The sequence below is a fragment of the Apostichopus japonicus genome, chromosome 9 (genome assembly GCF_037975245.1).
Source record: "Apostichopus japonicus isolate 1M-3 chromosome 9, ASM3797524v1, whole genome shotgun sequence".
Classification (NCBI taxonomy): domain Eukaryota; kingdom Metazoa; phylum Echinodermata; class Holothuroidea; order Aspidochirotida; family Stichopodidae; genus Apostichopus; species Apostichopus japonicus.
The window spans coordinates 9,261,483-9,280,327 of record NC_092569.1 but is presented as its reverse complement, the minus strand read 5'-3'; the positions used below and the strand labels follow the sequence as shown (position 1 = coordinate 9,280,327).

The 18,845-nt window shown below is 37.1% G+C and overlaps 1 long non-coding RNA gene across 1 annotated transcript; it reads right to left on the bottom strand.

Moving 5' to 3' along the window:
• Positions 1–11,056: 11,056 nt before the first annotated feature.
• On the bottom strand, positions 11,057–18,088 carry LOC139974265 (uncharacterized). Its single transcript, XR_011795427.1, has 3 exons — positions 17,400–18,088; positions 13,214–13,655; positions 11,057–12,432 (listed from the first exon to the last, which is right to left on the bottom strand). It is a non-coding gene; the product is annotated as an uncharacterized lncRNA (long non-coding RNA).
• Positions 18,089–18,845: the final 757 nt, after the last annotated feature.

Below are 18,845 nucleotides of genomic sequence, written 5' to 3'. Positions count from 1 at the left end.
GCCCCCCTCCCCCCTTAAAAAATAAAACAAAAAAGAATGAAGATATGACATCATGGTACTGGGTATATTTGCCTGCACAGATGGGTTGTGGTTGAGTACCATTCTTGCGATATATATGTGTTCTTGTTACTACTCATTCCAGCTATGGTCAGGCAACTTACACTGAACATTTTCAGGTCAATACCATATTTGTCAATACTGACAAAACTATTCCATGTTCATTTCCGACCTTTTTCGATGCAACCATGGGCCACCACATACAGTTTGGGTGCTGAAGAATTTTCCGGGGGTATTTAACTATCATATCAGAAACGATGGAATGAACATGATAGGAACCATGACAGAAACTTTTCCCTAAGTAACGTACAGTGCTTAGGTCGGTAACAAGTTAATCATTGAGGTAGCAAGTCCCTGCCAAATGTGACTTGATACTATGATACTTCATTTGATAAACCCGCAGTGTAGTGACGACAGTTAGGCTACCATTTAAGTTAGTAAACCAACATCTTCCAATTTAATTGTTGTAAATCGAAGTTTTGAGTCGATTTCTTCAACAGTAATATATCGATCCTTTCAGTATTCCTGTTGATTCAAGTCTTTGATATAACCTTCATGTGCCATATTGTTCATTATTTTTTTTCTAGCTAGGTGACCATATTTGAAAATCTACCATATTTGGGATCAATGCAACATAAGAAATAGTGTTCTTAGGAATGGCAAGACTTGTATCGAAGCAGCCACATGATTTTGCTATAGGGTACAATATTCTCACTACTGAGTTAATAAAGATCAGAAATGGTGAACACATTGGCATCCATAGTGTAGAGAGCCCATACCTCATAGGCTTACTTCACAGAATCAAATAGAATACCATATTAGACATGTATTGGTTATCACAAGAACTACACAAGTAAAGTGCTTGATGCCAAAATCTCCTTCTATTGGGGCTGATTTATTACCATACATTGCAAGATATCTGTGAGCCACATAATTGTTTCTGATTTTTTTTTTGTGGTACCAGACACTAGGTGAAGTCCATTCTTTAAAGGTCATCTGATGTATTGCCGGATTGGTACTTCAAGTCAATTTTCATATGCTCTGCTTTGCTTCAGAGTTACATTTTCTTAACACAAGACTCACACAGAAAGAAGAAACAGAAAACAAGTATTGATGAAAGTTTAACAGATTCTTATAAGGAATACATAAAAAAGGTGATTGTCTTATTGCATCATTATGATATCGAATGATTCATGGTAACCTTACATATGTTGTGTTTATGTAGGAAGTAGAAACCTCTCTATAGTAAGCTTTGAATCTATTTCTTGAAATAAACCTAATGTGATACTCATGTGATATCAACTTAGTAGATGTTAACTCCCAACACTATACTGATTAGATGTATGTATAGTCACAAATAGCACCTTGGAGTCATACTTAACCAGGACATTCAGGTGAAGATGGGCCGCAGACTCCATTCTAGCAAATGGCCACATCTATATATGCAACCCAAACAGAAATATTGCAATTGAAAATGGAAAAGCTTATTCAATGCTGAGGAATTTTCACAACACTGTAGCAAAATAAACCAGAAAGCCAGTTGGCTTATTGTCGTTCCTTGCCAATTGAGATTATAATTCCAAGCTTTCGTCATTGTTGATTAAATTGATCAGCAAGGTTCTTTCACTGACTGTGGACTTACCTACTAAATATGTTAAGTTACCATGTTTACAAGCTACTTTTAGCAAAAATCAACTCAAGCCCTGCCCCCTAATAAATGTGCATAATATCACATTGAACATACAATATCATGCACCCACTATCTACCAACACCTTCACACAAAGTATGATTCATTCTGAAAATGTTTACAATTGACCGTGACCTTAGTAATATTCTTGAGATGAGCAACAAAATCACTAGAGCTCTTCTACTCACTATGGCGCATATATGTACCAAGTATGACCTCAGTCCAACTTGTCATTGTTCAGTTACGGTGTTTACAATCTATTTTAGTGAAAATAAACTTAAGCTCCACCCCTAATAAATATGCATAATGTCAACTTAAACATAGATCACCATGTACCAGCTATTTATCAACATATTACCAAGTTTAAATAAATTTTGACTTTTGGTTGTGGAGTTATTAGCATTTGAAGCTTTTTACGTTTGACCCTGTGACCTCATTATTATTCATGAGATTAGCCCAAAAAATATGGGTTCATCTACTCACTATGGGCCACGTCCCCACCCACTAAGTATGGTAATGATCGGTCATTCCCTTGTTGAGTAATCTTGCATACAAACTTTTCATACCAAAATATTGCTAAGCCGCCACCTCATAAATATGCATGATATCAATTGCATAAAACATCAGTGTGTGAAGACTATCTTCCAATATCATCATACCAAGTTTGACGAAATTCCGACTAATAGTAGTCAAGTTATTGCAATTTGGAGTTTTTCACGTTTGACCCTGTGACCTCATTAATATTTATGATTAGGCACCAACATCAATAGGTTTCATCTAGTCACTATGGGCCACCAAGTATGGTAATGATCGGTCATTCCCTTGTTGAGTTATCATGCATACAAGCTAAAGCGTCTAACACACACGCACACGCCAACCTAAATACATGGGTTCCTTTGCTTCAGCAACGAACCAAAAATGTGTAAAATATGTCAACCTATTAAATGTATGTGCTTAATGATATGTTATATCACACTAGTTATTTTTGACTGGCATTTTTTTGTGGATCAGAGGGTATGACATGATACTAATGTAGTCTCTAATACTGTTCATGAAATGAGCCCTTTTATACCATGGTAGTATGGTTAAAGGGAGGATTTCAAATGAGCTGCTCCAGTCAGTGTGACATTATTAGGAATGTAGAATATGCAGTGAAATGCAATGAGGTTGTTCGGGTCAGCAGAGAAAGTTTGGAAGATTAAATACATTACTTAAGTAAGCAATGGAACATGCTCGTACACATGCAAGTGCTTTTATAAATGTGTTTAGCTGTACAATGAAAGAGGAGTGGAACAACATTTCCATGCAATGATTAACTGATTTCTAGTATCTAGTACATTTTGATAAACTTAGCAAAGAGTAACCCATAACCAATCACCACTTGAGTTCATTTACAACAGCTGTAAATACTGTCACTTCAACTAGCTTTGTATATAAATGTGCTTATTACAAACAGTTGAAAGAGTACTGTTCCTGGTCTGCTGAACTATGATATAATTTACTGTGGTTGAAAACTTAATGTAACATATATATGTTGCAGAGATGAATATCTTGTCCTATGTTAATGTCCAACACTTCATTCAGTCAAGCTAACATGCTATCAAACAATATTGGAACATTGCTGTAACATGCATTATTAAGAACAAAATGTGAATCAGTCATTCTCCTACTGAAACACAACGATAATGTTGTGTGAAGTTAACCGACTGTAATTGACCCAAATCACTTCATCTTGGCTGCTTTTTAAACTCACTGTCATGATTTTGGCGACAGTGAATAGCACAACAGCACATATATGTCTCCAGCAGAAGTCACTTCAAGAAGTCAGATCCTGGTATATTGGTTGCAAAATCCTAAAGACAGCTGTGCAATAAGGAAAACAGATACATGCATACAATGTAAATGAAAGTAAGCTATATTCATAAAAACAGTATATATATGTATAAACCAGAATGCCAAAATGCATTGTGGTGTGGATAAAGTACTATGAGTAAATTTTGTATGAATGGGACATACTGGCGTACTTGCTTTAAGTAATACAGCAAGAAGCCAGGAGTACTCCTTGTGACATATTGCATATTCACAATGACAGCTGTGACATAAAATGACTACTGATAGCCTACTTGTACTCACTGTGATACATGAGCATACTAAATATAAGATCTCCCCAAGCTTAAGTTCCTAATCTTGAGATATCCAGCTTATAACCTTGTCACAATTTGATCCTGTTGACCCAAAATGACCTTTGATCTCTACCACAACCAATATGGTCCTTAGTACTCAATGTGGAACACGAACATACCTAATTTCAGATCTATCCAAGCTTCTCTACTTGAGATATCATGTTTAAAAAGGTTTTTACTATTTAACCCTGTTGACCTCAAATGACCTTGGACCTCCACCAACAACAATAGCATTCTTGTTCTTAATGTGGTACACATACATACCAAATATGAGATTCTTGAGATATCGTGTTTACAAGCTAGGTGCCAAATCACACATGCACACACGCACCCACCCAAGCCATCATGAACGTAAAGGATTATGATTTCATCAAAACCAATTCTTTTGTCAAAATTCTTCAAATATATGGGAAAATTAATACGATTATGTATCATTGGGCCCATCACCTGAATAAGTAAAGCAGCATGCTCATAGAAATAACAATATACATTACGTCATAGTTTATATCAATTACTTATCCATGGCATCATCTCGATTGATCACAGGGACAGAAGTACTATTTAAGATTGACAATTGTTCGTGAACTTTCAATAACTTTCCGCCAATCACAGTGTGCAGACATGGACATAGATGCCGCGTATGTTTGCAACATAGAACTTAATTTACGGAGAAGACACATCCAGAGTCAGGCGGAGCATTCATTTAACGTTAGTGGAACTCTATCTGTATTCTGTACGGCAATGTACTGGAGTGTATTACCAAATATTTGCTATAAAATTATTGAAACCCGAATGAAAGTTGTATATAAATATCCACAACCGAATCGAGATACGGTTGTGTACCAGTGGCGTAGCTACGGGGGGGGGGGGGGGGGGGGGGGGGGGGCCTGGGGGGGGGGGGGGGGGGGGCGAGCCCCCCCCATGAAATCGGCTGCCCCCCACTGCCCCCCCCCACTGGGAATGGGGTAAAAAAAAAAACACTCATCAGTGCGATTCGCTAATATTTTTTGTTCAATAATTTGGGAAATAGAGTTACAGAATTTTCTCGTCTGCATCTGGCAGAATAAGAATAATACAATATCTGTAGTAATCATGAGAATGGTCACACAGAATGGCATGGCATGGCAATGGTCGATGCGACGATTGCGACCATACACCACGAACCTTGTTGTGCTGCGTGATAGCGATATCTGCTGAAAATATGTTCAGTGCTTCCACCTAGCGCAACAATCTATCAAAAGATTGGCTCCATTTGTACTGAGCCGAGGTATCAGGTATTCATGGGCGGCGATCATGGGGGGGGGGGGGGACGGGGGGGACATGTCCCCCCAATATTTTAGGTGGGGGGATATAGTATCTTATATCCCCCCCCCCAATATTTGGTGGCATAGTTTTTTTTTTAAGCATATGTTTTGTATTTTTTTATGATATCGCTAGTAATTTCAAAATAGAAAATGCTTAGATGCAACTTACAAGGCCTGGGAAGTGCCATTTCCAGCGATCTGGGAGACATTTTCGGCCAAAATTTTCTTTTGCGCTTCGCGCCAACTTATGGTGGCGCTACGCTTAGAAAGTCTGGGTACAAGCTTTGCCCCTCCCTTGGCAAATTCCTCGCAAAGCGCGTGTCTAACCGTGTCACAATTTGTTACTATATATGACCGAAAGTAGTTTTTACTTTTTTTTCTCGAAATGAATAGCTAGACGGACCGCATCCGTAATGAAATTTGGTTTGCATCTTGTGAATGAGTGTAAGTACGTACAATCATACATAGGATCCACATCGATATGGGTTCACTGGGTTTCCATTTGACCTGTTTCCTACAAGATTTCTAACCGCAGGTGCGTAGCCAAGGGAGGGGGGGTGAAGGGGTGGAGACCGCCCTCCCCCTCGAGCATATTTTTTTGGTATTTTCTATGATATCGAAGTTTTATAGTAGCCGTTATAAGAGGTTTTAATATTTGTACACTAATAATTTAACTGTGTCTGAAATTTCGAAAATTCCTTGACCAACATTCTTCATCATAGTATACTTCCCTCTATACTCGTACAATTTTGACCGGTCTGTTAGTGGTTAAGGGGGGTTTTCTATATTGGTTGTCCATAGATGAAATTTAGTGCAACATTATGGGTATGTTTTGAAGTGAATTTATTATTCAAATTCTGAACAAATAATGGGCTTAAAACCTTGAAAAGTGGGGCTGACGGGTATTGTGGGGCGTTACGTAGAATTACCTACAAATGCAATGAGGTCGAACATGATGTGTGACTGGTGACAATCTTGACAAAAGGTTATGAATGAAAAAAAAAACTATTAGGAAAAACTTGGTTCTCAGGCAAAAGTGTACATCTGGTTGGTCATTTTCAAGCCCGAGAAGTGCCATTTCCGGTCATCTGGGGGGCTATCAAAACCAGAAATTTTCTTGTACGCTGCGCGCCAACCAATGGTGGCGCTCCGCTTTGACAGTAATTCGCCTGCATCCAAGCAGATGTCCCCCCCCCCAATATTTGAAACAGATCGCCGCCCCCCTGCAGGTATTCATATATTGCCTCGAGTCAAATGAATATATGTCATTGAATATTCCACAAAACAACTTTTTTATGGCAACGAAACTGTCGAAACAGGATTTTCCACTACTGGTAGAGATATAAAATATTGGGAATTCTGAAATTCCTTCAAATGATGCCAAATTCCCTCAAGTGAAAAGTCTGGTTGAGTTGGCAAGGCCAGTCAGCATGAAAGAGAAAAAACTTTTTTTGCATTTCTGTCACCAAAGTTGCACATCTTTTTGGTTGCTATTTTGCCTCACAGGTGCCATCTCCTGCGATCTGGGGGGGTGCTGAAATCTCAAATTTTCTCTGTACGCTCCGCGCCAACCATGGTGGCGCTCCGCTTAGATAGTAACCTCCGGCCCCCCCACTAGAAAGAACAGCCCCCCATGGCCCCCCCACTCGAAAAATCCTAGCTACGCCACTGTTGTGTACACGGAGGTTATATATACTGCTCTGCTGATAATGCCTTCACTTTTTCTGTATCTCACATTGCCCTTCTCGCTAAATATAATTCTATGAGGAACAGTGTTTGTTTTGACTAACCTTGAATGAACAGCCGTTTCAAATACAAGCACAAATAAAGGAATGAGTCGGTCAGCAGATTAATAACGGCATGACGTCTCAAAGCTATATCAATAATAATTACGATGAAATGTCAGAGAATACCATGCCCATTGTAGGGGGAGGGGATTTGGATGATTTATAAAGCTTCCAATTTAATTTCGGAGTAAATTTGATTTCCAGTTTGCCAAAATTTGGTATACCGATGATATTTCATACTTTGGATTTATCCTGTGGGATGCTCAACCTTACTGAAAATAAATGAAATATTTGTGACAATTCGTGTGATTCAGTTTTAAAATTTTGCGGGACATATTTTAATTGGTGATGTGTTCGACAATATTTGTTACACCTTTTCTTTGTTTGCGTACTCTCTGTTTATTGGTCTAATGAAAGTTTATGTGTTTGTTCTTTTGCGGTTCTCAAATATGGGTGGATAATGAATGAATATATTAAGAAATATTAAATACATTTATATATTCCGTTGATGCACGAACCATGATATTATAATAACATACGTAATAACTCTTGTTAGCTCAATCCATGTTTTGAATATTTCTGTACATACTTGAACGCTATTACTAGACCAATATTCCACAAGAAAGTGTCATTTTGGCCGTGCGGGTGCATTTTGAGTTAGCCACAGTGAATCGTGACTTATTCCAAATTCTATAATATTCTGGCTAATCTTCAGCATAGGATCAGCGTAGCATTCAAGTACCCATCTGAGTAAAGTTTTGCCGGGAAGTGACGTAAAATTCAACTCACTATATATATAGCAAAATATCATCAGGATGTGTTTACAGTTGGTGTTCAATTAATTTGTATAAGTGGGTCTCAAGCGGGCTAGCTAAGTTCCCCAGCTGGGAAAGACTGTTCAGTTGGACCAAATAGTTCCACCTCAAGTAATCCCGCTTCTTGTGACATTGCCAAATCGAGCTATTCTAAAATACAACGCTACTTTATATTACTAATACTCTTGCTTAATCTCATTTTTGGAAAGGCGTAGGCTTTTTTAACTATGGGTTAAACTCAATGTGTCCACCTAAAAGTTTGAGAGCTGCATATTGAAAGATCGGTGGGTGATTTTAATGCCGAACACATATCCAAACCGAGAGTCTTTTGATTACTTACATACGTAATTGTGACGTTACAACTTTGCAAGTTAAAATTGGTGTCATTTTTAAAACAAAATGCGGCAATCAATATTGTCACAGATCCCCGAAGATATGACATATAAGTTTCACCATTTTTGGTTTCGATGATAATCGTAACCTTTGCATTCATGATCGCGAATGTGTGTATGTGTGAGTGCGTTTGTAAACTCCCAGCTGATTGTAAACACAATATCTCAAGAAGGGAATGTCACACCAATTTCATATTTAGTGCCTAGAAGTACCACATAATGTATAAGAAGCCTATTGTTTTTGGAGTGGAGGCAATGGTCATTTTGGGTCACCAGGGTCAAATTGTGAATACCTTGTAAACACGATATCTTAAGAAGGGATGGTCAGACCAATTTCATATTTGTTGTGTAGAAGTACCACATTAAGTACAAGAAGCCTATTGTATTTGATGAAGGTGAAGGTCATTTGGGTCACCGGGGGTTAACTTGGGAAAACTTGTAAACATGATATCACAAGAAGGGAAGGTCAGATCAACTGCATACTCAGTGTGTAGAAGTGACACATTAAGTACAAGAAGCCTATTGTTTTTGGTCCAGGTCAAAGGTCATTTAGGGTCAAATCGTGAAACCCTTGTAAACAAGTACACCATCACTATACATTACGTCAGATTTATGAAGAAAACTGATCATGTTGCATCATCAAAACCGCAATGCATTTTTGCATTCTGTTTTTCTTAAAGTGTATGTTAACATAGGAGGATGAGTTACATGGGTTAGAGTTCCCTTTCCCCGAACGACAATATCACACAAAATGGAGGCTACACAAATGTAAGCCTTCTCTTAAAACTTACTGTGGAAGTAGATGTTATTCTGGTTGTATGTGGGGAGGGGAAGGTGGAGGGGCATGAACCACATGCATTTACATGATAGATAACATGTGAAGCTGAACTGTACAGGATCACCTTCTTTCAAGTAAGTGTATGGGTGGGTGGGAAGGGTTATTTACATAGCAATATGTGGATATCCAGTCAAATGATGAATAGACCAATCAAGTGCCACATGCAGTATGTTATGACATACAAGGAGGGGTGGGAGTGGGGGGGGGTATGATCACCAACTTCAGACGGAGCCCAATGAGAACACCCTTTAGACATCCTTTCACCTACTTAGAACCACTCATTTAGCATACCACTTGCTCATCAGCAAGTACAATTCGTTTTCGCAAAGTAGATATGTAGTTTATGTTTTCAATGGACTGTTACAAGTGGAAATAAGAAAAATGGAGACAGAGAAAAAAACACACACACTGAATACTATAACCACTTAAAATTATACTTGGGGTTATCTTCCTCCATATTAGATAGTTTCAATGCCCAATAACAATTTCAGCCACTTGAATGTGAGCTGTATGACAAACACCCACTCCACATTAGGGATTGGTGCATCATCTCAAAATTTAAGACGGACAGAAGACTAAATAATAAGGAGATGTTTTTTGTTGTATTTACTGTATGATGTCTATTGAAAGAAGGATGACTTAAAACAGTCAGAAAAATCATATCCCTTCCATTTCTAATACATGAGAAATGGCTAGCAAACCACAATACCACTTTAACATGTACACATGATTACTTAAAGGAAGTACATGTCAATAGATAACCTCTACCAATGTAAGAATTATGTTTGTCAATGAATGATCACTGTATCTGAGTGAGAACTGTAGTGTTGCTCTATAGTAGAACTTGTCCATAAATTTAATTAATGGTATGGTACAAATGAAAGCAGCACTGCATGAAATATGATAACATTTCATGTTTATTTTGTATTATCCTCCATCTTTGACTGAGTGGAAAATACATGTTTGCAAGTGGAAGTTACTAAACATGAAATTTGAAAAATACAGTAATGACTATGTCAGGTCTGATTTGAATCTCTAGTGGCTACAAAACTGCTTTAAGGGATGCTTCCTCTAAGTGCTTCTTTTTGTGGAAGTAATGCAAAATCCATAGGAGTAGTCCTACATATAAGTTGCTGAGAACTTTGGAAGTATAATCTCCATCATCATTGGGCTTGGCAAGAAAAGTACATCTGACATTTACAATTTTATAACTCTGGAAGTGTTCATTTACGATCCCATTTAAATTTCTTCAAATATTCATCATACATGAATGCAAGACTGGTAATTACTTTCCATTGACACATGCAAAATCTTTGAAGTTTCTCCAGAGAAGCTATATAAGAATCCTTCAGCTAATCAGAGTACCTTATATAGGTTCCATACCATTACATCTGTTCTGATCTAACCAATGCAACAATAATTTCCTTCATTTAGCTATCTGTTGAATATAAACTAGGCAACAAAAGAATAATTAAAGATTTTCTTGCACTGACCATAAATATCTTATTAATATAATTTGACAATGGAGATAACATATTGCAAGCAGTAAGAATATTTTTAGAAGATAGATTAATGAAGATCCTATCTGATGGCATTTTTTTTTTGTCAGTGGCTTCTTTATTAGGAAACCATTTGGTAGTAAAATGTTACTGATGGACCTTGCATTGAACACATAATAGTAAATGAAATCATACACAAGACAAAAAAGCATTTTAAAGCAGTGGTAAATTAATGAAATGTTTTGACGTCTCTGTTATGTGTACAATTTCTCAACATGAAGATTAATAGATCACCATCACCACCACCGCCACCATCACCACCTCCACCATCATCACCATCACCATCTCCACCATCATCATCATCTCCACCATCACCACCTCCACCATCATCACCATCACCACCTCCACCATCATCACCATCACCACCTCCACCACCATCACCACCTCCACCATCATCACCATCTCCACCATCATCTTCACCATCACCACCTTCACCACTGCCACCATTACCACCTCCACCATCATCACCATCACCATCTCCACCATCATCACCATCACCACCATCACCACCTCCACCACCACCACCACCACAACCACCACCACCACCTCCAACACCATCACCACCATCATTAAGATTAACTGACTCACAGGAATATCACAGGAATATCAATATTTCCTCTACTTGCTATATCAAATTGACTTTTTAATATAGGTGATAAAGAATCAATAGAAGACTTCTTTCCTCTGTAAAGAACTAACAGGCCTTCTTCATTCGGTAACCGTGAAGCTCTAAGTTTGATATGAGGTTATGAAGTAATGAGGCCTGAACATCACCAATCTGAATGGTGTACTTCACGTCCTTTGTGGTGATTTGTTCCTCTTTTTTTGCTCTCTCTAGCATGTTGAGGGCACAAACTGCCCTCCTCTTCAAGTTTTTCTTGTCCTGGAAATTATGAAGTAAGTGTGTTCCCTTGTTGAACAATAAAAAAATACTAACAATGCATTCATTCATTGTACAAATACTATATGCAGTCAGTGATGCAGTTGTGATGCAGTCATTGTAATTGTGCACATTTTTCTACAAATAAATGACTAAATGGATATAAATATAGTTTCATTTTTTAGAATGCAAAGAGGCTTGCAAACACCAGCAGGATTACAATCTATGTTTGCTCTATATGTGGATGATATATGTATGATACATGTTTCCATCTAGTTTTAAACTGTAATGGTTAGTGATGTCAGTCCTACTTTGTCTGCTGTTGTTAGGAACCAAATAATACTGTTTTTGACTGTCTACCCTGTAACAACCAGAGCAAATAGATATATGTACATTTAAAGGTGCAATGACTCAGAAAACAACTGATCAGTCAGTCAACTGTCAAACATATACAATAATAATCCGCTGAATGTGCATCATCCAAAACATGATACAAATTATATGACTGAAAATTTGATTGTAGGGTTTGATGAGAGCCTGTTATTGATCGGGAAGATTTTTTAATTTGTTTTCCTAACTGCTGTGCAATAGCTTGTCCATCTAAATAGGAAAAAAAGAACAATTAGTCAGTAATAAATACAGTTTGTAAATGATATTAAATCAAAGGGAATTTGGCTTTTCTTAGGAACCATTTTCATACTGATTGAATGTGATATGGTGAGTTGGTAAATGGTTACATCAACACTACATTGCAGAAGATTTCATGTGACATCCAAAGTTCACACCTGCACAACATTAATTTGCAACGCAATCATATGAAAAAAGAAACGTGTTTTACAATTTACAGTACCTCTATGGTCAAATACTGTACAACCATTGACCTCATGAAAAAGTTACCAGTCTTCATGGTGGGTAGCCTTCAGCTCCTTCTAAAAGTTAAACAGTAGAACAAACACTATCTTTATATAATCAAATTAAACTCATATGCAAACAGATTGGTGATCAGTTTTGTGAGCCATAAACTACTTTAAGGACTTCATGTTAGAAATAAACCCCTCCTAAAAGAAGATTTGTCATGCGCAATAAATATTAGTCCAAACTTCAAGTATAAATTGCATCCAAACTTTTATGTTTTCAGATCTTGACCTCTGTCAACTATTTTGCCTTTACTTTACAGACCTTTGCTGGCCTTAGACCTCCATAGAAAACAAGATGTTTTTTTAATACTCAAACTGTCAATGTACATGTGAAGTTCATAAACAAAGTACTTCTTGATCTATCATGTTTACAAGCCAATGCATCACATAGACAAAAACATATAGCATTACCATCACATATATGCTTCCTTTGCTTTTAACAGGGAATAAACATCAAAACTGATATTCATCAGCAAATAGTATACATCTACTGATGGTGATGACTAAACATACTGCATCACCATCTTTATTAACCTGTGAACCTGTGCTTGATTGACACACATGCAATTAGGGCATCACTTAATATATTGATATTTACAGCATGAATTGATATCCTAGCAATATTGCAGCTAGTACAAAAATACATATAATAACTTGATATCATGACACATCCATATCCCACCAATCCTATCATAGCTCCTTACCCACAGCTCCTATTAAACGCATGTATAACCCATGCAAACCATATACATATAGGTACAGAGTCTGAAGTAAGGAAAATAGAGTAGCATACCTTATACTGCACCAAGTTGTGATACTTTGTATTCAGTGCTAGCTTTTCCACTGCTCATCCAGGGCACTTCACTGGTCGAGTGTCGCAGTCGAAGTAGATGACCAATACAAGTTCAAGGGGAGGGTTGGGAACAAAACTGGCAACAGGTGCAAGAGGGTACAGAGGATTCAATGTATGCTGTTTCGTCTAATATTTTGCCTTGCACTGACCTCTTCCTTCTTCTTGGTACTGGAAGTTTCTCTATGCTGACCTCATCAGCCAGATGATCCATAGATGGAGTTTGACTGCTTGATGGTACTGCTCTGTCACACAGACATTTCAGTTGAAACATGTGGCTTATTGACCACGGAGAAAATGACTGGTATCCTTGTCACAGATAGGTATTTGTTTATGCTTCTTCTGGTAAAAAAAAGTCTTCTTCGGAGGCATATTTGCAGGAAAACTTTTGAAGATGAAAAACATGAAGAACTTAGGTGAATGTGAAGTTTCCTTCATTAAGGGAAGGGGGGGGAGGGGGGGAGGGGGGTAGGGGGTCTTCAATTTCGAAATTGGAGAGAGAATGACAAGGAACATGCAATCAGCTAACACTTGTATTTTTACCCAAAACACATACATGTGTAAAAAAAGTCTTCTTTGGAATTTTGATAAATACTCACTATACCTGTATTTGTTACCATCTCATTTACCAACAACCATGCATAGGAATCACTGCAGTAGAGATTTACTACAATAATTACATACTTTCAAAAGAAAAGAAGCAGTTTGTAGTTTAACAATGAAATTTGGTGTGCACAAAGTTTTCAGTTACTGTAAATGCTTTGTCTTTAATACAACTGTGTTAAATTCCACCAATATCGAACAAATAGCAATGTACAGGTTAAGCACATGCCAACAGATTATTTATCCCTCAACACACTATTTGGTTAAACAAGATCAACAAAGCAATATGCAGATTCACAAACATGCACAAAAAATTTAGACCATTCCAGTAATATGTTACTGTACATGTATATATCCCAGGATTGTGGGAAAATTTCTGTTTCGTTTGAAATGAGGATTCTATCAATTGAAGCTATCATGTGCACCAAAAGTGAAGTTATTGTATGGCATACACAAGTGGTTCCTTCGATGCACAATCGCATGAAAATGTTTTGTTTTTCTATTAATTTGAGTCCGATTTCTGTTTCAAAACCTATGCATCACTGGGCAAGCTAGCAACTCTACCCTTATAGCAACATACAGGTATAAAAAAATAAAAAAACATACAGTATTTTTGTCGCATGGATCAATGTCAACACACTATTTCACTTTCAAGTAAAAGTGGTCAATGAGCATTAATACAGAAGCTACTGTATTGTGGTTGTTCACATTCAAAATGGAAGACTAGTTTGTTGTTGTACTGAAACTAGTGATCAACCACTCATCAAAATGCAATAATAAGATCTTACAATTACTTGCACTTTACCTTCCATTACTAATATTTAGGATAAGTTTACCTTTAAAGATCAGAACCCACTTTTGGAAAGTAAACTTAATTGACTAACTCATGAATGGCTTATACAGTAAATACTTTGCGGTCATAATGGCATGGGTGTTTGTGTATGTATATGTGTGTATGTGTGTATGTATGCTGGTAGGTAAGTATGTATTCAGGTTTTTAAACAAAATAACTCAATATTGTAAACTTGGATGGACTTCAAACATGACGTCTCAGCCAAATGTCATACAAGGTGATCAAATGCCAAAAACTGAGAATCTTATAGACAGGCTTATTCAGGAAATATACATTGGTTTATTCTTAACTATGAGATGTTTAGATTTTCACAGTGACCACTCACTTTCTACAGATTTGAGTAGAATCAATGTTTTATATTTTTATTTAAGCTGTGGTCAAAGGGCATTTAAGGTCAGCTGAGGCTATAAAGTGGAATTCCAGAATGAGTGCCATATATAGCAAGTAGCTAGCTGATTCTCACAAACAGTAACAAGCATGTACAATTTGGGGAAGAGGTAATTGGTCATTTGAGCTCCCTCAAATGGCAAATCCTTAAACCCTGTAAACATGTGTAAAACTAAGTTGGCCTGACGTTTCAATCGTAGCAGGATCTTCTTCAAAGGCTAATGACAAGTAACAGTAACAGAAGGGACAAAAACACGCACAGAATACAGACAGGTTTTTACCCTGTAAACATGATAACTCAAGATTGCAACTGAAGTGGATAGGAAACAAAAGTGAGTTTATGGCTGCTTTCATTTTTTGCTGGGGTCAAATGTCATTATTTTAAGAGGAAATGCATCTTTACAACATTCTAAACTTGTGGAGTTGACAACACATGTCAAATGACCACCTACCTTACAGCAATTTAACTTCTAAAACCTATTCATATAATATTTCCATGGTATTTCCTTCAATCTGAAAAAGACGTCATCCAATAAGATCATTCTCTACAGTATGGCAACAATAGCAAATGTTGGTGTCATACTGTTTTAAAATAACTGAGAAAAGATCATCCTTATGTTTGATCTAAGTAGTGTTATCTTCATCTGTATCAAGTGGTTTCACCTTTGACAATGGGTAATTGCAGAAAAGAATGTACAACACTCTCTACCAACTGTCTACAGAAAATAAATGAAACTCATTCAGGCTGACTGACATCTTTCAGGCAAGGACTCACCAAGCCTTCTGGTTCAATTTAATGTCCATAGTGTACACCAAGTACACATTGCATCATTCCTACTACCTACTGTATGGTCTGGCACACAAGAAGTTTTACAATGCGTTGAAAAATGGGACTGGACGTACTGTACTGTATTGTAAAGTGCAGTGAATTGAAAATTTTATACAATTTAAACAATCATAAAAACTACTGGATAATTTCTGAGTTACACTCATTTATTGACCCATGGTAAGCGGGTGAATCTTGGTTAGCTTAAAGTGCTTATCTTACCCGAGACCCTTCATCTTTTCAATCATATTTTTTCGGCACCTGTTGTAGATTTAAAGAACTCTTCGGTAAAGTTAAATGAGAAAGCAGTTGTGTATATCTAGTGGGTCTTCTTATTTCCTCACTGGTACATTGGTTGTCCAAATATTGACCAGTATCATCTAATGTTGTATAAAGTTAAACTCTGTGTAGTTATGAGGAGATATTGTAATTCACTAATATCTGTAAAGTCTTCATCAATTATTCCAGCATGCATGTTCCATTACAAAAATGCTACATGATACACTAGAAAGGACATTCATCTGGGGACTTTGGTGGGATTCGAACCCACACTCCAAAACCATGCTTTGGGTTCAACCTCATGACAAAGTCTTGTACACAAGAATGTCCAACCTGGATAACATGCTCTTTGTGTAATGAACAGTACAAAATTTGCTTAGACAAAGCATTGTGAGAACTATGTATTAAATATGAAGTAAATTAACATCAGAGGAATGATGAAAAACCCTTGACTTACATTCATAATTACTAATTACCTAGGACTAGATATGTCATGTTTCCCAATTATGACATGTCCAAACACATCACCTACAACGGCACCTAGGAATAACAAAGAGCAAGTGTGGAGGACAACCAATACTTGACATAAAATTTACATTTCTTTATTAATTTCTTGTGGGTTTTCTGTAAAATAAGCATGACAGGCTATGTTTTATTTATTTTCTTCTTGGTTCTCATTTGAATAAAGAATACATGCTTGAGCGAACTGTACTTGCAGTCTTGTCTTGTACACCTATCTGTATGTACACTTAAAAGCATGCCAGTGTGCACTTCTGGCATCTTCAAATTCAATGTAGCCTTGTACTTTTAGGATTCCCACTTTACTTAAGTTAGTCATCACCAAGGGACCAAATTAAGGTAGGCCTAGCCTTTGCCCAAAAAGAGAGGCACTGTGTGGTATGGTCAGTGATAATAACCCTACTAAAAACTTGGCATATAACCTAACAAAACAAGTTACACTGACTCTCTGAACAATAACATTAGTACCAATATTAGTAGTAGTAGTACTAGGCCCTAAGTAGCCGAATTTCAATTAGGCATAGCCTACTGTACGACTACGAGTAGTTAGGCCTAGACCTACGTACTATAAGGCCTTATGTTAAGCTAGTAAGTAGTAGTAGAACTGATCAGTTATCTCTAACATACGCCTATCAATTTCTCTATGACATAAATGTACTTACTACATGAATATTACCCAAGTCGGAAGGGTTGGCAGAGTCGTGGTTGACTTATTATCTAATTCGATTCTGCGTATAACCAGGCATTTCACTTGTTTGATGTTGGTTACAGGCTTACTACACCACACAATGTATAGCTTTATGTTAGCAACAACAATCATGACGATAGAAATTGCCAATGTCTTTAGAATTAGCATCCCAGTCGCTTTCTGTAATATCCGAGCATCAAAGTCTCCTTGAATGGCTTGTAAGGGTCCACGATAGTTATCGTGAAATTCATAACATGTGTGATGAAGTTATAACACAGCACGATAACTATCGTGGATCACCATTAGCAAGAACCACGTTAGTTATCGTGACGACAAGGAGAATCGGGTGATGGAACATATTGAAGAAATCCGACACACACCAACGCGAATCAGGATCATGCAATCTATGCATGGAAGAGAAGCTGGCCATAATACAATCGAATGACATATGCATCAACAAAAGAACCGAGCTGTTATCGCACTGTCGCCATGGCAACCGTAAACACACACGCCTGAAGCCGAGATAGCCTATATTGTTCAGTTGCCTGATGATCGGTGCGCGAGCCGCACACGTGAAACTCCGAGTAGCAGTATGATGATAGTTTAGTTAAGTATATTATGTGATATTCTAGCTCTGCCTTGGCATAGAGCACTCTTTGTGAATATTGACCAACATTATATATATATATATATATATATATATATATATATATATATATATATATATATATATATATATATATATATATATATATATATATATATATATATATATATACCTGTATGTACTCTGAGTTACTGTATACAAGTTTTTGGAAATCCTTACATATATAGTCTGACAATAATCTGACAATATTATCAGTACTTTATTAAACCAAGTATTCAATACTTGAAATTAGCGTAATTCAAGCAGAAATGTCTTTTGGAACGTGGGATATGGGGGTGTAGCAGCGGGTAAATTTTCAGTACATAAACGTCGACTAATTTACGCAATAATTAAAGACCTATACATCCAAAGGCAGGGGAGAAACCATACCATAAATTTGGCAAATGAAGAATAGACAATAAGTAAAATGTTGTCTCATAGGATTGGTGTTACGGGGTTAAAAGTCAACTTAAAAAATTGCTTAAATTGGATACTATCACTCTGGGCCCATATTTGACTTGCGACCATTCAAAATATTTTATGATGCCTACACACCCAACAATATAACACATGACTTAAATATGACACCTTTAAAACAATAACAGCTGGGCTAAAGTTAGTTCTATACACTAAATAGAGCTTCTGGGAGATGTCTGTAACAGAGACACCGTTCCATGGCTAACGGCATAGCGAGGTAGCTGGCCACCTCTTATTTCGTCGCATCTTGCCTCCCAGTGTTATTACAACGGGTACCAATATACTGCTAGTTGGACA